The sequence below is a fragment of the Heterocephalus glaber genome, unplaced genomic scaffold, assembly GCF_053883595.1.
Source record: "Heterocephalus glaber isolate CG9 unplaced genomic scaffold, H.glaber_assembly_v1.0 deba00001600, whole genome shotgun sequence".
Classification (NCBI taxonomy): domain Eukaryota; kingdom Metazoa; phylum Chordata; class Mammalia; order Rodentia; family Bathyergidae; genus Heterocephalus; species Heterocephalus glaber.
In genome coordinates, this window is record NW_028258372.1 from 27856629 (window position 1) to 27880427 (window position 23799).

A 23799-nucleotide genomic window follows, 5' to 3' on the forward strand; every position below is an offset into this window, starting at 1 on the left:
AACTTTCCATATCATAAATTATACTTTTTTAGTTAAAACTAAGCATTCAAAATCAACATAACTATTTATTTCATGATAAAATAACTAGTAATCCAACCAATTCATTAAAATATATTAATTAATGTATTTTAATTTGGAATAAATTGTTAGTGAATAATAATTAGCTTTGTTTCCATTGTTAAAGAATCAATTAGTCATGATTAGTCACTTTGAATATTAAAAACACTTCAATACTTTATTTCAAACAGTATATATAAAGTAGCAGATTCTTACCTTATGAAATAAATATGTACTGAACCTTTGTAACTGGATACGTCTGCAAGTGAGTAACAGGAGAGAAGTATTCTTGATAACTCATCAAATATTCTTGAAAATGATAGTTATAAAAACCTTACAGTGTTATTGATGAGGATATTTAATGACCAATATAAAATGGTTACAGTGACTATTTGATACCTGCATAAGAAAAGAACTGGGCCAAACCAGAATTTCCAGGTATCTCCTCAGTAAAATGGCCATAAGTGTTCATAATTAAATTTTATCCTCAGTGACTCATTTTCTATTTTAGAGAATAGAAGAAACATCATTACACTATCCCACTCTTAACAATTAGGATCATCTATTAGCAATCAATAATATTCAAACACATCTCTGATTTACTTAACTGTAGTACACTGTTTTGCTTTTCTAAAGGAATTACATAGACATTAAAATTAAAAAATGACATAGTTCATATGATAGGGCATTCAGAAACTGGTCAGAGTTACTCTCCTAAATATGTAAATAAAATTATCCAAGTAATTACTAAATTAAAACATCAACAATGTCAGATATCACTCTACTTACTTTTGGTAAGCTGAGTGCCAATTTACAAAATATGTTACAAACTAACTTTTGAAAAGTTTCTCCATTTTGATGTTATTACATGAGAATATTTTGATGTTCCCTACAACTGTGAGCAGAGATAAATCACCAACTTGACAAAATAATCTGCTAAGAAATCAAAATTTCTGTTTAAATAACAGTGAAGAGTAAACCAAGAGTAACTGTTTTGTAAAAGCAACTATTCTCCCAGAAGGATATTAAACTCATGGTAAATATACTCTAAGAGCCAATGTGACTCAAGAAACATACTATTTAAAGTTTTTTTAAAAATTACATAGTATCAAAACAAAAGGAATACTAATTAAACTTACTTGACATCATGGTAACATAGACTAAGAATATTTGATACTAACATTAAAAAAATAAGTTGAGCTAATATTATACCTTGTGTGAAGGTAAAACTTTATTTTAAGAAACTAATTTTAAAAATCAAACTTAGCTAGGCTGGGGATGCAGCACAGTGGTAGAGTGCCTACCTAATATGTTCGAGGCCCTGGGTTCATTCCTAGAATCAGAAATGAAACAAACTTTTAAACTTAAATTGTATCTTCTGAAAAACATATTTTGTTTTCATAACATGTTTTTCTTTTTTTATTGTCAGTGGTGGTGATCTTTGTCACTTTGTCCACAATTCTACGCAATGTACACTGGTATCTGCATGTGAAGCATGAGAAAAATTAATGAATAGTGTTAAAAAACCTTACTACAATCATATCAGTTAGGTAGAACTAGAACTGAAATTCAGAAAATAAATTTAGTATTTTTTTCATTAACTTATAATTAAGAGATGAAAGAGGAAAACTTACATCATTAGAAGAGTAATTAATCATTAATCTCAGAAATAATCATAACCAAATTTGGGATTTAGTTTTTAAGAAAAAACATACGTGTATGCTTAACCTGTCACACACTGGTATCATTCATGCATGTCAGTACTCTTTAAATACTCATATCCTGTTTTCTAGATTACTAAAATTTTCAGGTTGTTATTCTAATCAGGAATTCTTCATTTTATAGATAATAAATGTAAAAAATAAAACAATAGCAGAAAATATTCAAAACTGAAACATAGATTTGTAATGCAGCATTAAAGTTTGGATAGTCCGTCAGTTGTGTTCTCTACACTTGTTGAGAGAAATATACAAGAACAATGTTCTGGAAAGAACCCACACATTTATTAAAAAACACAGAAATCTAAGTGCACAGCTAATGGTAGAATATATATATCATATATATATCATATATATATATGATATATATATATTTATGAATGACACAAACACATTCATTAACTCAATAGTTTTTTATTTATGTCTGATTTACTAAATTGTAGTATACTATTTTGCTGAAACAAAATAATATGCCCAGTATTTTATAAAAAAGTACAATCTTATTATAATATTGGGTTTCTAAAAAGAAAATATCTCATGAAAATCTGAAGGCACATTATGTTATCAGATTAAAAGATAAATGAAACTGATCATTGTTATCATTTCTATTTTATTTTGAAGACATTTCAAAACAATGTGGATATAAAATAAATATCTTCTCTATCCATGCAATAATGTGTACACACCATAATCATACTTAATAAAACAAAATACCAGAGGCTAAAATACAAAAGAATTGAGAATTTAGAATTTATTCATGAATTACTTTCTCAGATGAAGTAAAAACTAGCTTTTGCACCAAGCTGAAGAGTATTATAACTTTGCTACTTTACAACCCAAAGTTGGAATTATTATCTTCCTTATTTGTTGAAATTTGTGTAAGCTTTACAAACAGAAAAAAATATATCTCTAGAGAAAAAATTTTAAAGACAATTTTTCTAATAACAAAATGATATTAATAAATGGAGTCATTTTATGATTGTCTTAGTTTTTTTCTTCTTTTTTTGCTTCACTTACTAGAAACTCAAAATCCTTTATCATATAAGCAAAACACAACAAAACAATATTAGTAGTAATATCAAAACTTACTAAAAACAATAAAATATTTTGGGATTTTACTTGATTTAAATCTGATAGAAGAAGAAACCTATGGACTGCTCAATCTGCATAGCTATAAAACTTTTAATTTAAAGAGGTTTATTAGGGGGAGAGTTCTTATAGTTTTCTAAATTTGATTTGATTTTTTTTATTATTGTTTTTCCAACTCTTTTCCTTAATCCAAAGATTTCTATACTAGGGTTATCCCAAACACTGTCCTTGGACAAACTCTTCTCATCCTATTTAGCAACCCAACCCACTCCCTCATCATGTTTTTGTTGTTGTTGTTGTTTCAAGAATGAGAAATAAAAAAAAAAAAATCCACAAAACCTTTTTCTCAAGTAGTCAAAAATCACTTTGTTAGCTCAAGGTACCTTTAATAATTTCCAGTTGTCCTTTATCTTTTAAGATCTGTGATATTAGCAAGAAGCAATGTTATAAGGCATTTCTCCAACTGCCATCTTCCATACTTCATTAGGGCTATGTATACATTCCTTCCTCCATCTCTCTACTTTACCTTTTCTTCCCCTCACTCAGTTCCAATTTACCATTTTTCTAACACTGTCAAACATTTAAGTAAATTCATGTTTCATATTTAAATAAATATAGATTAAGCATTTGAAAGATTAAGCGTTTGAAAGCATTGAATAGATTCATCAATGTGAATATTAAGAAGTTATGCATTACAGCAGGAACATTTGAAAATGCATCTATTCCAGCACTTGAAAGAGGGAAAGCCATCAGAGAATGGGTCAAACACAGGTTATATAGCTGTCAATAAAACATAGACATTCAGTCCTTACCTGCTTAACTGCATGATGGCAAACGAATCTAAAGAGCAGGCAAAAGGAAAAAAGTCCCCAAAATCTGATCATCTGTCTTGGACGCTGCTGTGACAGTTTTATATTCTGGTTCCTTCCTCTTTGGTTACATACATGTGACCGGCTAGAATGCGTGCACGGGTCAATAGGGTTAATTTGTAACCATAGACAACTCCTCCTATTTTCAAACAGCTGGTTGGCTTTGCACACAGCTGGAAGTATGCATTTTGTCTTCTGAACTAAAAGGCTGGTTTCCCGGCCAGAGACTAAAGAGGTCCTTGCTCCAAAGGACGCATAACGTTCTCCACCTGGCGCAGAGTAAAAGACTATGGTTCAACTCTTGGGGACTAGGGGAACAGCCATCCGAGACAAACTCTGCCACTGTTTGGCGAAGGACCATTCAGTCACCCGCGTCCAGGGGCGCCACCCCTTTTTGGGAGCAGAGGCGGGGCACCCAGGTCCTCCTACCTCCCACCCCAGCCCGGAAGATGGGGCGGGGGGTGGGGCGCGGATGAAAGCCCAACTTTAAAGGGTTATCATAGAAGCTACTCAGCTCCCAGGCTCGACTCTGCTTTTAACTTCAGCCTCATTATTTCAACCTCTAGCTCCAAGTTGAAATCCAACTCTGCCTCACCCCACCGCCCTCCGGATTCGTGGGAGTCAGTAAAGGAAGGAGAGGAGTTGGGGTCAGCAACACTTTAACACCGACCCGGAGAAGTCATTCAGCAATTCTCAGCCCTGCTGAGCACTCTCAGGAAAACGGCGGCTAAGGCTTTACAAAGCAGGCTCACTAAAGAACCGTCATGTGCTAAGACACAGCTCATTAAAAATAATAAACAGGAACACACAGAACGGCGTTAATAAGCGATCCCGGGAATCTTGCGTCTGTCCTCTCACACAGAAGAGCCAAGGAAGGACGACGAGGATCCTTCCGGAAGGATGCAAAGTCCCCGCCAGCCCCTCCGTCCCTCTCTGGGCTGCAACGCCCACACCAAGCCCAGCTCCTCGGGGACCGAGTGCGGAGCTGCGTCGGGGGTCGCGGCCGGGGACCGGCCCCCAGCCGGGCACCGCGATCACCGCGCACTGAGCCCCCCGAGTAGCCCGGAGCTGCGGAGAAATCTCCGGGCACAGTCGCCTGTTGATAGCCCTCTGCTTAAAGCCCCCTGGGCTGAGGGAGTCTCTCGGACGTACCTTCCCCTTGGCCAAGCGCAAGCTTTAGGTTAGGATACAGGGAAACACACTTACCCGATTCCGGATGTTTGTGCCTTGCTGGAGCAGACGGGGTTCAAGGGAAAGAAAGACCTGACTGCAAGCAAAGTTGCTTCCCCCCTCCCTCCACTCCCGCTCCACAGCAGCAGTCCTCCAAAGAGGATGCTGGAACTGGAGAATTGCACTAAGCCCTCGCTTCTTCTGAGTAAGTCACGGACGCGAGGCACTGGCTTGGCTGGCAGGGCGGTCGGACCCGCTCGGAGCCCAGGTAGAAACTAGTGACGGGAGGGGCGCGGAGCCTGCGGACTGTCAGCCCGAGCCGCTCTCGGTGCCGCCGAAGGGGGAAGCCCTGGATCAGGGACTGGAGGCGGCGGGGGATGGGGTGGCGCTGCAGCTGGGGGACTTTTCTGTCTGGAAGCTAAAAGGGCTTTTGAATTTAAAAAAAAAAAAAAAATGCCTTGCTTGGGTTGTGGCGTCAGCTATTAATGACGACAGAAATAGTGCTTTCCGAGAATTTTCTTTTTTAAAGAAAAGGAAAAGAAGACAAGGAAGAAAAAGAAAAGGGAAGAAAGAAAAGCTTAGACAATAGGTTCTCACCTCCATCCATCCCACTAAGGGGAAATGTTACAGAAACCAGAAACTTGTACTGGGGGCGGGGGGGAGGTAGAAGGGGGACGGTTCACAGAGAAAACCTTCAGTACCGGTTAGAGATCACTGATACATGGAGATCTGGCGTTTAATGAATATCAATCGCTTGTCAATGCGTGAAGTAAACGTAGATTTAAGTGTTTTTCGAAACAACCATACTTAACGGGGAGGTGATAACCCTGTCAGCTAAGCCCACATAAAAGCGTGCAGCAGTGACCATATTTATGTACATACTTACTGAAAATTGAGGGTGGGATGGGAAAGTGTGAGACTAAGGCAACTGAGGTCCCTGAATTTCAATTTATTAGAAGCAAAATAATCAGTGGTTTCTTCTGATAGCTCTCTTTCTATGAAAAGAACACTCATTCCATGTCCAATTCACTGTTTATCAGCTAACTCGAAAAATCAGAAATATGCTTCCAGATACTGAGCCTGAATTCACATGCAGTGTTCAAAATAATATGCTCATGAGTGATTTAGGGTGCTGTAAGAAAAAACAGGGTGTTTTGAAATTCACTGTCACTTCTTACGACACAGTACCGTGTTAGTGCTCAGGGTCCAGCTAAACCCATAAAAATATACTTTATCAAAGCCCTCCCCCCAGTCTTGCGGTTGCTTACAATGAGAAGAGCACACACTGACCTGAACAACCTTCTGAAGATCAGAGAAAGTAGGGAACTTTCCCAAATAATCTCAATAATCTCATTTGAGCTTGCTCTTAGATAAACATGAAATTTGACCTTTCAAATAGCACAAAAATCTATGCCAAGAGGGGTTAATGGGGGGTGAAGACAGTTAATATCCATATAACCTGTAATAAAATGAGAAAAGAAAGTTTTAAAAAGAATATAAAATCCACTGGGGTAATTCATTACATGGACTATATCTTTGTAGTTCAATCGCAACCAGCATACTAATTAATAAACGCTGTCAGATCTTTCAGTTCTGGAAGTAACAAAAATGCAAAAATGAGACACGACAAATAATTCTCCTTAAAAATACCACTAATTATAGATAGTGTATAAAGAGAATAACTTACCAGAGGAAATTTCAGGAAGCAAGATGACCGTGAGAAAAATACATCCAAGATTCAAACAGATATTCCATGGTCTTCAAAATCAAGGTAAAGTAATGATCTGCAGGGTAGCAGGACTTTGAAATAATCAGCAGTTCCTGGTGGCATGCAACCAAGTGAAAACCAGTGCCACAGGGAGCTGGCAACTCCAAGGAAAAGAAGCAAATTAGGAAAGAGGCGCTGGGGGGGGGGGTTGTGGCGAGGGGGCTTATTTGTGGTGGTCCTTAGGCAAAGTGGAGATTTACAGACTGTTTATCCCCACACAGTGAGGAACAGGAGGTGGAACACAGATAAATCTGCAAGGAGAAGTAGAACGATGTGTCGGAGACACCGAGATAAAGAGAGAACTAGATAGCAAGGCTGTAGTCATCCTGAGAGATATAGAGGCAAGAATGAGTGAGGCTTCTGGGGAGGATCCAATGAGAATTCAAGAGGCACCCCTGCGAAGATCCTGCTCTGATTTCCTATTCTCAGCTCTTTAAGAGGTACCTGCTCTGGGAACATTATTACTAGGATTAATAGTGTTCCACCAGAACATGTCACTAGGATTTCCCTTGAACTCCTTCACTCGCCGCAACTGAGGGAGGTGTAGTAAAGAAACCCAACACCACCAGCACCCCCAAAATCCACTACCACAGATCACATTAGGATGTCCAAGTCCTCAGCGAGGTCCACTGGCGGGGAGAGGGTGGTGGGGCGTGGGAGAGTCTAAGGGTGAGGATGAGGCCGCGTCGCCGGCCGCTTTGGGGGCGCTGTGCTTGGGGGCTCAGGCAGGAGCCCGGAGCCCGGCGGGAGGCACTGGCGGCTGCGGCGGAGGCCTTCGCAGGTCTCACGTCCTTCGCGAATCCGGCTGCCTGGGGCTCAAGGCAACAGACTTGCTTTAAGCAAGGTAGCTACAGCTTTGGGGGCTCTAAGCATCCCCCGGAGCGAGTGCAGGCTTGAGGCATCCAACTCCCCTCTGATTTCTGCACAGTTACAGAGGGAGTGTGTGCTAGAAAGGGCTTTGCTGCCCCGCGCATTATCTTGCCATTTTCCCGTCCGGATGCTGCATAAACGATCACCTGATCGATTGGTAAGATTAGCTTTATTCCTGCTCCCTTTTCCTCTCAGTGGACCCATTCCCTCTCCAAGACCAAGTTCTCTCTTTCCCTCCCTCCCTCGCTCCCTCGTCCCCTTTCTGCTCTCTTCTTTATTTTTCTCTTTGAAACCTACTTTCCCTGGGGAACCGTCTGTTTGACTGAGAGGCTGGTAATTCTGTTTGTACATGATTTATTTTTTGGCCGAGGAATGAGTCCGCCTCCCCGCACGGAGTCTCTCCTTAGAGAAGATTCTCCGCCCTCAGCCCTTGGGATCGCTCGCCGAGCTCGCCTCCGTGTAAAGAGCGCGGAGGGAGTCTCCTGCTCTCTGCTCGGGCTCTGACTCTCCGTCTGTCTGTCCCTCCCCTCCCTCCCTCCCTCCCTGAAGTAGGAGAGAAAGGTAGAGTGGAAATTGATTTTTTGCAGACTGAGTCGCCGAATGATAGAAGGAATAAACATTTGCCCTGGATAAAAATGTTCTTGGTGAGTAATCTTATTTTCTGCGGTTGAAAAGGAAACACATTGCTTCTCACTGCCCCATCCCCCGCTCCATTCATTTATTTGCTCTCTGTATGTAAATCACGAGCTGTGTCAGTGGAAATGTTCTTTTTCTCCTTCCTAAAAGAGTAGTAGTATTTAAGTGTGAATTTGAAACAGGGGGGTTTAAGCAGGCAATGTGAGCATTTTAAGGTCCTTCATTAACCTGCGCTGAAAACCAAAAAACATACCAAGTCCACCCTTGCTTGGTTTCTAATGGTATTTAAGGACCCTCTTTATTTCCTAACTCTCTTTCCTTCTTGAAAATAAAGAAAATAGTTTTAAGTAGTGGCCCAAGGTTTGATGCTTATGCTTTTGGTTTACGTCAGCCATGCTCTTAAATATAATATCCTTTCAATTATAGACATTGGGAATGGTTATTTTTTCACATAAATTGAAACTATAGAAATCTTCCATTAAATGTACCTACTGGTTCCAATTCTTGTATCAGATACAAATCAGCAGTGTCCCAAATTGGCTCTTTGCCTGGCGTTTCCTAAAGCCCTCCGGTTTTCCATGAGTCTACAGCACCCCCAGCCTGTACTGCTCATAGTGGGAAGGCTGGGTAGGTATAGGAGTGGAAAGAAGCCAAAGGGCCCTCAGCTGTGCTTGTTCCACATGTCACTAAGTGTGGAGAATGACAAATCTCACAAACTGTGTGAATTTGGTTTTCCAATGTAAGTTGATCATTTGAAATGTTTTTATTTAATATTTTTTAAATGTACAGAAGACAAGCTCCATAAGAAATCATTACAATTTTGAATTATTAAATATATTACTAGTAAAATACTTATATTAACATTTTTCCTCTATTGTCACTCCTACTTTAACCCCTTGTCCTCCAATTTTTCTAATTAGGGACAGCTAATTGCTGCAAAATTTTATTCCTGATGCAAGGATGACCTGAAATTCATCAAAAGTATATGATTTTAAAATTCTATTGGAAATGTTTGTCATTTTTGATAATCAGTATTAGAGAAATTATCATTATACAACCTCCAAAAGAAAGACAGCTAAATAGCACATTATAATGACAAAGCAAATTATGCATGTGCTCAAAGGTCTACAGTTTTTACTACTATGAAATTTGTCAAGGGAAAAATTTCAGTAAGAACATGTTGACATGTAGGTAAAACTTTTTTCTTTTCTTTCTTTCTTCAGACTTTATTCGAGCCATAATGATGTCCTAGAGAAAAAATTTTTCTTCAGCTGTCTCATTTTATCAAGAGAATGGTGACTTCTCTGTGTCTCTGTGTTTTACAGGGGCTGACAAATGCTAAGAAGATCTGAAATCGACTTGAAGATCCCTATACTGAAGTACATTCATTACAAATATGATTTTAGCCATTGTAATACATAGGCAGCATACTTTTCATTTAAGATCTGAATATGATGCCCAAGCTTACTTACCTCATTTGCTATTCAAAGAAATGCATTTAAGGAGTCAGGAAACTGGACTTCAAGTAGAAAAAATATGACATTAAAATTTTTATTTTATGCTGGGTATGGGGATGCATGCCTGTAATCTCAGCATTTAGGAGGCTGAGGCAGAAAGATTGCCATTAGTTCCAGGCCAACCTGGACTATGTAATGACACCCTGTCTCAAAAAACAACAACAACAACAACAACAAAAAAAACCAATTTATATGTGAAACAAATTTAAGGTTGTTGTTCTACAGTATTTGAAAAAAAGACAATTTGACCCATAATTCCTAACTCTTAATGTAATTTGTAGTATTTAAAAGTTACATTAAACTGGGATTAATGCCTGTAATCCCAGCTGAGGTAGGAGAATTGCTGAGTTCAAGGCAAGCCTGGACTACACAGCAAAACCCTGTCTCAAAAAGCCAAAATAAATAAATAAATGTTACATTTAATAATTTAAGTATTGGAGCATTGTGTTAAATTGTACATTCAGTCAGCAAAGAAAGTCACAGACTTTATATCTTCTAGCTGGATTTTGTTTTTAGAACAATGTATTTCTAACCTATTAACTCACTGAAATATCGAATCCAAAAGTAACATTCACAACATATTAAATTGGGGGGGGGTCTGTTCTCAGTAGTAGAGTTTGTGCCTACCAAGAGAGAATCTCTAGGTTTGATCCCCTGCAGACACACACACACACACACACACACAGACACACACACAGGGGTTATATATTCTACTGCAAAGATTGTGAAGCAATTTTCTTGTGAAGCAAAATGTCAATGTGCTTCAGATTATTTTTAGTCTTTAATTTATAACAAAAATGAGTTTAAGTAAGATGAATAACTTTGGATTGCTTCTGCACACATTGTACATGACACGTTTATATATATAATTTTGATAATTAAGTTATTGAAATTTATTTATTTTATGCTCTTTGCTATGAGTTTATTTTGTTTTTAACATTTTCTTCTTGTAGAGGTCAGAAGTTTCTTAAGTACCTTTTTGTGTAGGCATTTTCACATTTTATTATATAAGATCAATATGCTACTAAATAAACATCGGCAATGTATTCCAATCTGAAGAAAATTATGTTGAACTTGAGAGAACTTTAAGGATCATTTAATTTGATCCCTCTCAAAGGTGAAGAAGTTGAGAATTGGAGAAATTCGATTAGTGTAATCAAGTACCGAGTAGTAACCTAAGGAGATTAAATATAGTTTTCCTAACTTCATAATGTTCAATCTGAATCAGTTAAATTCTAATATTAGTTGCTAACACAACCATAATACTTACATAAGGAATATATAAAAGGAAGAAAGTAGTAAAAAGATTTATAAATTACAGCCATCCTTCTTAGAGTATATTTCTTTCTTTTTTTCTTTTTTGGTACTGGGAATCAAACTCAGGACCTTGTGCTTGCGATACAGGTGGTGGAACCACTGAGCTAAATCCCCGGCCTAGAGTATATTTCTTTGATAATTAATATCCTCCACTATAGAAAGTTATTTTTCTGTTATATTTTATCCCCTGAAGCCATGCACAAGATTGAGGAAGGATCTTAGTTACTTTCTTATAGATGAGACACAATACCCAACACATACACAATACAAAGGATGGAAGGATTATTTTGGCTCGCAGTTTGTAGAGGTTTCAGTCCATAGTTGGCTGACTCAAAAGCAGAGTGGATAGCAGAAGGGCATAGCCTAGGAGAAATAGATCATGCCATGAAGACAGGAAACAGCCCCATCATATATCCTTCCTGGCCACACCCACAATGACCCACCAAATCACATGCACCCATGATCCAGTCACTTCCCCAAAGCCCCACCTATGAGTGCATGAGGCTTTGGTGGGACATCTATATATAGGTCAGAGAGGAACATTTCACAACCTAATACTAACTTCTCAGGGAATATTCTCTGTTCCTTTGTCCATGCATTGTGTTCCCTAGACTATTTTTTCCTGTACAGTGTAAACTGGGTAATTCCATCCTCCTGTAATATGATAGTCCATCATATCACCTTTCTTTTCTACTTCTTAAATATCTTACCAATATACTAAATAGGATTATTCCACTAAGAAAGTAATCATCTCATGATCATACATTTAACTAATAAACAACGGATGCATTTCTGAAACTACACACTCATCATGAAAGATATAAAGAGACTAAGAACATTTTGTGATAAAAGTAATTCTGCAATATGAAGCAGAGTGTTTGTGGTCATTTTAAAAAATCCTTTCAAAGTAGGAGGAAATTCTTCAGCTGTTAAACATTATTCAGTTTCCCGGAGTGGCTGAACCTCAATCAGTTTTCATCATTCCTTCACATATATCAAAGTTTGAATATTATGTGCAAGCTTTTAATTTTTTGTAAACTGAAAACTTAAAGGCAAATGTCAACACTGAATTCATTTAGCAATTATCATTCCTCAATTAAACAGGACTAGAGGAATTAAATGTAAAGATTTGTTTACACAGAAAATGGACAAGAACTAAGAAGGGGGAAACTAAATGGATCACTAGTTTCCAGCAATAAACTACTGGAAATGAGTTAAAAATATAATATTGTAAAACTTTATTTATGTTGAATATACAACTTAGCACACAGCCTTACTATTTAGGAATAAAACTGCCAATGTAGGAACAAAAATGTTAATGTGGGTCTGAGAAAATGCATAATGTTCAATAAACTTAACAACTAGGTGAAAAGTACTAACCTTAGTGTAAAGAAAAGGTACTAAGCACAAAAAGAAAAAGTATAGAAGCTGATGCCAATTAGCAAAATATTAAAAGAAATTTGAGATTTAAAATTGACACTACAGAGAATGATTGACAGGAAGTGGGAGGATTTTATTTCCATGGAGAAATTGATCTGAAGCAATTTGTTTTTCTTTTTCTCCTTAGATTTTGTATAATGTTGTAATCAAGAAAAAGGAGCTGAATATTTACTTAATTAGGATAAATCATTAATTTTTGTGTCTCATGAACTCTGAAAGCCTTTCACCTCTTTAATGAAAGGAGAGAGAAACTAAACTACTTGATTCCTGATTCTCCTGGTTTCTTAAATCTCTCTAATCCATGCATTTCTATTCAGGAGAAATACATACCTTGTAGTAGGATGAAAAATAATCCTTCATATTGATCATGGAATTTAGATCTGAGAAGAAAATATGAATTCATAGACAAAAGTAATGTTAAAAGACTACCTAAAATGAATGCACTTTATATTTATGGAAAGATACCAATTCTAAGTCAATTCAACAAATATTTATTGAGCATTTATACAACAATCATTTGTTGATGGTATTTTATGCAAGAAGCATGATTTTAAATGTTATAAGGATATAAAAATAAGTTATAATATTCATGTCCTGTTTGGAACAGAGGGGACTGTATTGATAAGTATATTTTTTTATTCTGTAGCAAATTTCATTCCCATCATCAATCGTTCTTTTATTAGAAAGAAAACCATTTTATTGATTCCCATCTATGGGCCAAGAACTTCCTAAAATAATGTGCTAAGACAATCAAGGGTAAGGATTGGAATATCTTACAAAAATTAACACAATCAGATGTTAACTTACATCTTCTGTAAATGTGTAAGTTCGCTAACCTATAGGTTGAGTTTTTTAGAAGAGAAATTTGCTTAGAGTTTAAGTGGTACCAGATGAGGGAGAATGAATGTTTTAGTCCATATAAGTTAATGGTGTAATTAACAGCTTTAAAGTTCATTTCTTGTAAAGAAAATTTAATTTTGTGCTCAAGCACAGTTCAGTTAAGTTTGCAGAATTGCTAAGCATAGTTCCTCGTTCAATTGATCAGCCAAAGTTTGGGTTTGAATTATGTGGTCTATGTCACATGTCTCTATTGCACTACAATGGAAACAAAAGATCAAAATAAATTTGAGGCTCAAGTTTTCTAAATGTGTATAGAAAAGGTGTAGAGAAGCCACAATGCATTGCAAATACGTGAGGATTGTATACATTTTGCAGTTACAGTGTTCACAGGGGAAAATCAGGCAAAGAAATCAGTTTCTAAGATTAAGTCTAATCAACAGTTTAGTATAAATTTCATGTTTTGCTTTTTTGGTTTCTGTGTTTGTTGTTTTGGTTTTTGTTTGTTTGATTTTTATAATGTTGGGTGATTTGCTCATAGAAGACAAGCAACCTACCCCTTAATTATATCCCCAGGCCCCATTGTAAATTTCTTATAGAAGTATAGAATATTTTTAGTTAACACTGACATGCAAATCTATTTTAAACAGTTTTGAATTATAATCATATTTTTTCTCCCTCAAAACTTTTCAGCTGCCCTTCAACTTTCAAAACCAAGTATTCCTGTAAGAAAAATCTATAATCATTGTCCACTCTAGTCACTTTTATAAATTCTAGTTGAGTCTTAGAAAGAACTGTAGTTCAATTATTATAACTGTTTATGCTCTTATCTACACTATTATATGTTAATAAAATAAGACATATATTTAAACACTTGAGATTATTAGAAGAAAAATCCATTCTATCTAATTTGTAAGAGGAAATAGTGTTAAACATTTGTAAATCAAATAATTAATTTTCTCAAAACTGAATGTCCATTAATATTGTTTAAAATAGTATGCTTTATTTACACATATATGATTTGGTCTCTTTGGGTAGTTTGCCATTCTTATATTCAAAAATTCCTAAACACACTTGTAAGACACAATGCATTTTAAAATAAATATTTTTAAATAAAGACAATATTAGCAGCCTCAAACATCTCATAGGTAAGTAAAACAATGTATTTCAGGTTTAATTATATTTTGTTTACATACAATGTAGGAAAACACAATATAATCAATTAAAAACAAAAAGATACTGGAAATCTAAAAGAAAAATTTGGGTCACAGACAAAACAATCAAATATTTCCAGTAAAATAAAATTTCTTTTAGCACTTATTTCTAAATTCTTCAGATAAGTCATTAGATTGCCTTGAGAGGCCCATGAAAAAAATTCTTATTTGCTCAAAAAAAAATACAGTATTTATTGTTGAGTTTCACTCATCAATAGATGTTTTAAAAGCACAATTTTCTAAAGTAAGTGTTAAGAAAAATGTATAACCTTCCAAAATTCAAAATGTATCTATTTATAAATTAATACATGTGTAATAAAAGAGAATGTGAACCATTAAGATATACATAATGCTGCGTGTACCATATATGAATATTAACAAGTTACAATACATTTGAATGATTTCATCATTGATATGATATTTATATAAACAAATTCCCCCTCAGTATTCTCACAAAAGTCCTGTTTATTATATACATTGTTCATTCACTTATAGCAGTGAATAGATATTGTTGCATTAAAATTTAGAAAATACATTTATTACCACAATGCTTTGCTTAATACAAGTCATATTTATTCATTCACATTCATAAAAATGTCTTCAAACATTGTTATGGTACTGTTAAATATCATTTACAGTGTAGCTAATTATCTTGGCACTTCTCCATTATTAAACAATGAGTGGAGCATACCATAATCTTCTCATATCTTCTAAAGCTGTACAGATTAATATTGGTGAAAAGCATATAGTATATTCATGTGTTAGCTTGGGATACCATAATAATATTCCATAGGTTGGGTATCTTAAACAATAGAAATTTATTCTAGTAATCCTCAAGGCTAGGAAATCCAAAATCCAATTGACAGTATGGTTATTTTCCAGTGAGATTTCTCTTTCAGGATTGCATGAAGACAACAACTTTCTTCCTGTGTCCCCATATGGTGGAAAATGATTTTTTTTCCTTTTATATGCAGGCACAGTTCTATTGTATCAAGTTATTCCTTATGATCATATTTAACCTGGGTCAGCTTTTTATAGACTTTATGTCCAGTACATTCATGTAAATGGCTGGTGATTTAACATCCTAATTTCAGGGGAGGAGGCAGCCATTTCTCCATATAGCGCATAGATTCTACCAAATAACTGAAAATGTACTTGCATACTAATTCGTCTTTAAAGTTATGATCCCTTTAAACAACAGTCTCTACTAGAAGCAGTTTACCATTCTATCATATTAGAGATAAGAATGCTCATATGTAGAATATTTCCCAAAGAGAATGCTCATGAAATAAGCTGTGAATTATACAACATTTTTTATTATACTGCAACTTGCAGGAAATCATAAAAGGGAAGACTTAGACAATATTAAATCAATTAACAAGCACTGCAAAGATGTGCAGTGGCAAAAATTAGAAAGTGTATCAATTGACCCTTTCTGACACATTTTCTGCCATGCAGGAATAATTAAACAAATTACATTGAAATAGAATTATTTTCATTTTTTGTCACTCCATATTCTCTTCTAAAAGTTTTTCAAAACACTCACATAATTAGCGATGTCCAGAAAGCTCATTTGTCATAATATTGGTTTCTCCCTCTCCGAATCACATTCCTATGCATAAGGAATGCTCTACTGAATAAGACTGCTTCTGACTCAGGGAAGCTACTGAGAAGAACTTTACCTGTGCTAAGATGTGACTTAGTAAAATGGGTAATTAGATACACACACTTAGCAATTTAAATCTGTGATTAGGAGCACAAATCATCACACACAGTAAGGGATCTGCTTGTGCATTACCAGCAGAGGCAGCAGCAACATTGGGTTGGCATGTCCAGTATCAGTAGCTGCACCTGCAACTATACCTGCTAGCCTGTGGCAGAGGGGTCAAAGGTGGTGCTGGGGGCGCAGAATATCAACGCACTCATCATCGGTGCCCTCTAGTGTGATTTTTCATTTGATTTAGACATTTGATTTTTTTATTCTTGCCTGTATTCTGATCCTAGTTATATGACCAAATTAGAGGATTCTTGAGCTAATAAAAATCCTTCCAATAAACTCACTCTTGTGCTTCAGTGATCGACAATCGTGTCTATTGCCTGCTTTTGGAAGAACCAAATAACTGAAAAATGTATACTACCCTGACTTCTCTTTTTAGTTTTTGATTGATGCAATATTTATGCTGTGTCTCCTATTAGAAAAATGTCACAAAGCACTTCAAATCAATAAACTTAAAAATGAACTCTTCATTTTGGACCAAGCCTTAATATTTTGCCAGTGTTTCCAATGTACGTGAATGGTACCACCATAATCCATTCAACTGTGTAAATTAGTCTTAACTCAATTTCTTACTCTTTCCCCATATTTGGTCATCAGCAAGTCATCTGACTACTTTTTTCTGATAAGAGCTGCTTCAGGTTTATAAGCCCTCTATTGTCCAGAACATAAATGGGCATCTAGAAGGACATCACATGGTACTACTGTGGCTTGTGTCTAGATGTACTCCAAAAGCCTCATGCAGTCTTTTTTGAAGGTAGCTAAATCTGGAATGTATGATGCTGGGATTAAGGGCATGTTATTACTAAACCACTACACATGAGTAATTGGTTTGACACCAGCCTAATTCCAGTAGTCTGAATAAGACAAAAGGAGCAGAAAGACACTGTTAAGGCCCCTTGTTTCTTTTTGATGTCTTCCTCTGCCAATAACTGTTGCCCTTATTACCTTTGCTACCTTGTGCATGCTACATTGTTTCTCCTCTACGGTGCCTGTTTGCCATCCCTGACTTGGAGACAGCCTATTATTGACTGAAACTTCTGCAAACTGTGAGCAAATAAACCCTTTCCCCTTTAACTTTGGGTGTCAGGTATTTTTGTCTCAGCAAGGAGAGAGAGGTAACTAAGTAATGCAGGTACTTAGGAAAAAGGATGCTGTTAGATCTACAAAGCTGTGGAAATGGTAAAGTGTGACAAGGTCAAGATACAAGGCCATTGAACCTTGGCTCTGGTTGTATCCTATTAATCCACTGTTTATGAATGAGAAAGCACAAACCTTTCATGAGCAGTGTGAGAGATCCAAGACCAATCCTTGCTTCTTGATCAGAATTGATCGACTAAAGGTTAAGCTTTGATACCTTTCTCTAAGGATCCCTAAACCCTTTCTTGGAAGTCAGCTTGTAGGAGATAATTTTTAGATAAATTAATACTAATCTTTCACTTATACAATTGAAATAGTAAAGCTTAACAAAAATATTGTCAAATTTTCTATTTTAATATTATTTATTGATGTTAATGGAGCTGATGTAGTAATATGTTCTTTCTACAATTCTTTTTTCCCATGTTGAGATATATCCATTGGATTCCATTGTTTAATTTTTTAGGGGTTTTTTCCCCCCCTGGTGAGTTACTGTTGTAGTACATATCCACACACAGATTTTAAATGTAATGAGGAGGAAAAGAGAAAGAGCAGTGGTAACTACTTTTTTTTCAGTAAGTAGGATGGAGTTAGGTGAGGAAAGGAAGAGCGGTGAGTCAATTATATTGAATTTTTTTATTCATTTAGTTTATTGGTACATATTAGGTATACAATATGACATTCATCATTGGGAACTTGTACCTTTACATGATATATCTTGGTTCTTAATTTTTTCCCATTTCCTTGCTCTTCCTTTAACCCCTCCACCCCTCCCTATTTATAAAAACTTTTTTCTGTTTTAATCTTTTCTCATATTTATTCCTTGCCCATCTTTCCTTTCCCCTTCGCCTGCCACTTCCCCTTCTCCTTTGCACCTTTTCTTCCTATTTCACATTATCTGTTATACATTGTGATCCTTATTTACACTTTCAGTTTCTCATACCAGAGAAACTATTCAGTATTTACACATGTGTGTCCTATTTAGTTCACTTAGGAGTATGGCCTCAATATGCATCCATTTAGCTATAAATGTCTCTAGCTTCTCATTCTCTCTTGAAATCAGTATGTAGATACCTTAAAAAACTAAGATTAGAGGTCCCATTTGACCCAGCTATTCTCCTGCTGGGTATATTACCCAAAGAATTAAAAGCATCATACCACAGCGATATATGTGCACCCATATATATGTGTTTGTAGCAGCACAGTTTGTAATAACTAAAACTGCGAAACAGCCCAAGTGCCCATCAACTGGAGGCTGGCTAAAGAAGATGTGGGGGATTTTTAATAAAATCATATTGAATTTTTAATCTCAAAAGTTTAAATACCCTGATACTAGGAAGGAATATTGCAAGGTGGCACTTCTTCCAACTCTCTCTAGCTGTGGAACTTTGGGTAAGTTTCTTGGATTTTTTTATGCTCTATATCATAACATGCAAAATGAGGCAGTATCACCCATATGAGGGCTGTTATGAGGAATAAGGAAGTTGCATATTTAATGGTTTGACCATAAATACTTATGCGCACTAGGTGAGTCACTTGGTACTTAACAATGATAGATGTTGAATAACATATTTGGAAAATTGAATATTTCTGTCATATGATCAATCACTCCTAATTTTTGTCCATCAGAATAAATTCAAATTTTCATTTATCGAGTTTGTATGTCATTGCATAGAAAGTTGTTACCAGACTTTTTGGTCTGGCTATCTGTACAGAACTTTTTTCTTTTTTTAAAAGAAAAATCATTTTCACAGTGCTGAGGACTGAACTCAGGGCTTCTCATATGCTACTCAAGAACTCTAGTACTAGGCCATAACCCCAAGCCTTCTTTATTTTGTTTCTGTGTTCAGTAAGTTGTTGTCTGAATGTCTATGATTTTATACCTTCATAGTCTATGACCTTCTAATGACAAAAAAAAAAAAAAAAAACCTCAAACTTAAATTATTGCCATGATAAAGTATCAGGTTTCATTATGATTTGATATAATTGAAAAACTATCAATTTTGCCAAGCATGCAATTTTCCACATATTAGTTGGATTCTGCCTATAAAATTTCCAAATATGTTACATAATACAAAGCAAGACTAAAGACTGAAAATATATCTTTGCTCATTGTGCAGTAATTTAAAAGTCCGTTTAATCAATGTTTATTATATGAGGAAACAGCTTTTCACACTTGTACACCCCAACCCTCTTATATTGTCTTACACATGGCAGAGTATAGAATTGTTAAATTGATGCTTCTTACTCTGATTTATTTTTCTCTTTTTTTTTAATATTATATGATTTTTAAATTTTATCAATTTTATCTTGTTTGTTTTATGGAGTAGAATATCAAAGGTGTCTTCCCATGCTTCAAAATATTCTGTGTGATAGCTAATTTCCTATGGAAACAGCATTTCAGTATGTGCACATTTATTAATTATTTTAAGTGTTATTTGTGATTATTAAAATGTACTCACTTAAGCATGTATTTTTAAAAGTTTCAGCAAAAAGGTATACCGCCAAAATCAATATATAGAACATTTCCTTGCCACATAAAATTCTTTTTTGTTTCTTTTGTATAAACAGCTCCTCTCTATCTCATCTTGGCCTCAGGAAATGACTCATCACCTTTGGGTCTTTATAGGTCAGATCCATCTTTTCTAACTTTTCATATAGATAGAATTCTGCATTCTAGCTTTTCTTGCTCAATAGAAGAAGAAAATGGTTTTGAGATTTATTTATGTTGTGGATATCAGTGATTCATTGCTTTTCATTGCATAAATATAAAACAGTTTGTGTATTCATCTATTGATAATTAAGTTGTTCCCTGTTTCTTGCATTTATGAATAAAGATGCTATAAATAATAAGGTATATATCTCAGGATTAGCAAATATTTGCATTTCTTTTTTTTGTAAATTTCTGAAAGTTACATTATAAAGCCCTATGATACATGGATAATCTAGTTTTGATGAAGTTTAATTTACCTTTTTTCCTTTTATAATGCATGTGTTTTATATCTTAAAAATTTTTGTATAATCAAGCTAACAAAATTTTCTCCCATGTTTTGTCTAAAAGGTTTAAAAATTGAGCTCTTTTATTTTAGCTTATGATGCATTCATTTAAAATTTTAAAATATATTTTTATTTTGAATTTATGCATAATAATTGTAGACATTGATGGAGTAAAATAAGACATTTCAATATATTTATACAATGTGTAATGCTTAATACAGGCTAACATATCTCTTACGTCGAGCACATATTTCTTTGCTTTTGGAACATTCAATATCCATTCTACTAGCTATTTTGAAATATTCAATTAATTACTGTCAATTATGGTTATTATAGTGTTCAATAGAATATGAGTTTTCCTATCTATTTGCACCACTATATCTATTGACCATCCTCTCTTCATTCCTCTCTCTCCCTGCTCAATTCACTTCCTAGGGTATAGCAACCAATATTCTATTCTGTGCTTCTTTGAGATCAACAATTTTCAATTCTATACATAAGTCAGATCATGTGATTTATTTTTTCTATGCCTGACATATTTCATGTATGTGATATTCTCAAGTTCCATCCAACAAAGTTTCTGCAAATGATACAACAACATTTATATAGCATAATTTCATATGCATTCATCACATTTTCTTTTCCCACACCTGTCAGTGGCACTTAGATTGATTTCATATTTCGGCTATTATGAAGAGTACTGCAATAAACATTCTTTTCAAAAATTTTTAAAGAATGGCTGTTCCAACAGTGTTCTCCAACTATAAATGCCTTGTGTCTGTTACAGGAGCTGAAGAAAGCCTCCAGCTTACTGTTTCCCTGTTGAACAACATCAACACCACTTTTGACTTAGGGTTGAGCTTGCAAAATGGACTGTGTCTGTCATGTGCTTAGACCCCTTCTTTACTGGGCCACAGTAGGTATCTGTGCTCTGCTCTTTGTATCTATGCTACACTCCCATTGGAGTCTGAGGCTCCACTGCAGATACTCCAGTTAAGTAGCTGTTCTGCATGTTTTTGCTGTTGTTTTAGCCCTTTGTTTTAGAGTGAAATGTGCCTGACATGCCCAGACAACCATCTTACTTTTCTTTCTGTTTCTTTCCTTTAATTTTTGTCTATAATGTATGGTAAGAACTGAGGTTCAGTTTTTTACATATGTATATCTAATTGTTCCTGTACCATTTCTTGAAATGATTACTCTTTCTTGATTTTGGGATAGTGATACTTTTATGGAAAATCAGATAGTCATATATGTGTAGTCCTATTTCTCGCCTCCACTTTATTCTATTTATCTCCATTCATTCTCTTTTATTTATCTGTATTTCTCTATACAAATATAAAATAAGGAGGATCTATTGCAACTTTATTTCAATATGTTTTTAAATATGAACTTCAAGATTTGGATGATACATTACATTGGATTTAAATTTTTTAATTAATTTATTTTATTTATTTGGTACCAGGGATCAAATTCAGCACCTTTGCTTGCATGGCAAGCATTTGAAATTTTTAATTTCCAGGGACACCTCACTTATATATACAATTAAAAGTGATTTTTGTAATTTGAATTTGTATTCTATGATCTTAGTAGACATACTATTATTAGTTCTCATATTGTTTTGTAAAATTATCAGGATTTTTTAGCTATACAACACATCAACTCTGAATGTAGTATTTTACTTCTTAGTTTCCTGTTTGTATAATTTTTATTTTTCTTCTCTTACTAAACTAGTTAGGATCCCCATTATTATGCTGAGTAGAAGTGATAAGAGCAGACATTCTTGTCTTGTTGTCAATCTTAGAGGAAAATATTGTTAGATGTTATCTCTAGACTGTTCATATTGACATATATCAAATTGTTGAAGCTTTATTGCTAGAGTAGTAGGAAATTACATCCTAATAGAATGCTGAAGTGGTTTATGTGATGTTTGACATATTCATGTGGCTTTCTTTAGATGATTATTTGCATTGATTGATTTTCAAATATTAAACTATCCCCCGAAAAAGTATTGATAGGTGGTATATCATAATTTTCATCATTGCTGAGTTCAGTTTGATAAAACTCCTTTTATAATGTTGCATCTAGATGCACAGTAGAGTCAGTCTGTAGATATTCATCAGGTAATGACATCTGGAGATTAACTATTCTGTACTTTTTACTTTCCTAATAGTATTCTGAACACAATATGGGTTTATCATAGTTGTTCCATATCATGGTATTCTCTTTATTTAAATAGCCTTACTCATATTCAATTGCCTAATTTTCACATCTTTTAAGACTTCTCTAGGTCTTCTATAGGTCCTTCTATAGGTCCCAGAGTGGGTCACCCAGTGAACTATATTTCTTTTTCTGTCTGATCTCTCTATTGTTGTTCAATTGACTATTTATGTCCCATTTTCATTCACTAGAATCTGAAATCCGGAAAGCATGAAAGGAGCTAATTAAGGTTATATAAGCAATATGGCAAGAAAACTGTGCTAGGTGTGATAAAATTCATAAATAAATTGATGAGTTGAACTTACTATTCTGTGAGGACTTGGAGGAATCTTTAATTCAATGTAGTCTAAGAATACTTTTTTGTTTTGGGGCTGGGGATGGAACGCAGGTCTTTAAACATGCTAACATGCTTTTTATCATGAGCTGTAATGCCAAACACAGAAATTTTTAACAACAGTTTCAATAATGAACAATATTAAAACTTACTTTATAGGTCGATATAGAATTTATTTTAATCCTATTTTAGTATGTTAAAAAGAGATCCCTGTGCTGGGGCTGGGATCTGAAGTTTAGCTTCCTAAGGCACATGGATGGTCAGAGAGGGGGATCTAATCAAAAGCGCAGCCAACATAAGAAGGTAAAGAGGATGCTCCTGTTGGAGCCATAGCCCTCACTGAAGAAGAGTAGAAGGCACAGATGTGGATCTGACTTCTTGGCGAAATTCTCAGATTCTTGCAAAATAATACACCCCAGCTGAAGTTCCATGATTACAGACTACATGGCAGCAATGAAGTAGGGAAGCTCCAAGATCTGCAATTGAATGGTCAGGTGTTCTGAAACAAGGGGCATCAAAGAAAGGTAGAAACAGGAAGGCAGACAGAAGAAGAAACTCAACAGATCCAAATCTAGTATCAGGGTGACTTGGAAAGGGAAGCTGGATTGCATTGAGATGCAGCACTCCTCACACCCCAGGTCTGGTGTAAATGGCATCATGAGGGAGAATTCAAATTTCTGAGGGAGGAAGCCAGCACTGAAGAAGTGGTGAGACCACTGGAAAAGGCTCCTACCCTTTCTGCCCTCCTCACCAGGAAGAAGAAGACAGACAGGGAGATATTTGGAGTCCAGGGCATCAGAGAAAGTGAAAGTTGATGAGAGATGTTTGACAGGGTACT

At 35.4% G+C, this 23799-nt stretch overlaps 1 protein-coding gene and 1 long non-coding RNA gene across 8 annotated transcripts in view; one reads left to right on the top strand and one right to left on the bottom strand.

Moving 5' to 3' along the window:
- Brinp3 (BMP/retinoic acid inducible neural specific 3) overlaps positions 1 to 7276 on the bottom strand; it is a 392440-nt gene extending 385164 nt beyond the window's left edge. Inside the window, exons 1-2 of one of the 7 annotated variants that reach the window (XM_087194463.1) lie at positions 6591 to 6751; positions 274 to 316 (exon numbers count right to left, since the gene is read on the bottom strand). The gene's annotated coding sequence lies outside the window, so the exon portion shown is untranslated. Of the gene's footprint in view, positions 1 to 273; positions 317 to 3676; positions 4102 to 4939; positions 5241 to 6590 lie in introns of those variants that run through there. The other 6 variants (XM_087194462.1, XM_087194461.1, XM_004862778.3 and 3 more) reach the window with 6 other exon arrangements.
- Positions 7277 to 7336: 60 nt separating this feature from the next.
- Positions 7337 to 13563, top strand: LOC106010906 (uncharacterized). Its single transcript, XR_001184600.3, has 3 exons — positions 7337 to 7698; positions 8129 to 8185; positions 9503 to 13563. It is a non-coding gene; the product is annotated as an uncharacterized LOC106010906 (long non-coding RNA).
- The last annotated feature ends 10236 nt before the right edge of the window (positions 13564 to 23799 follow it).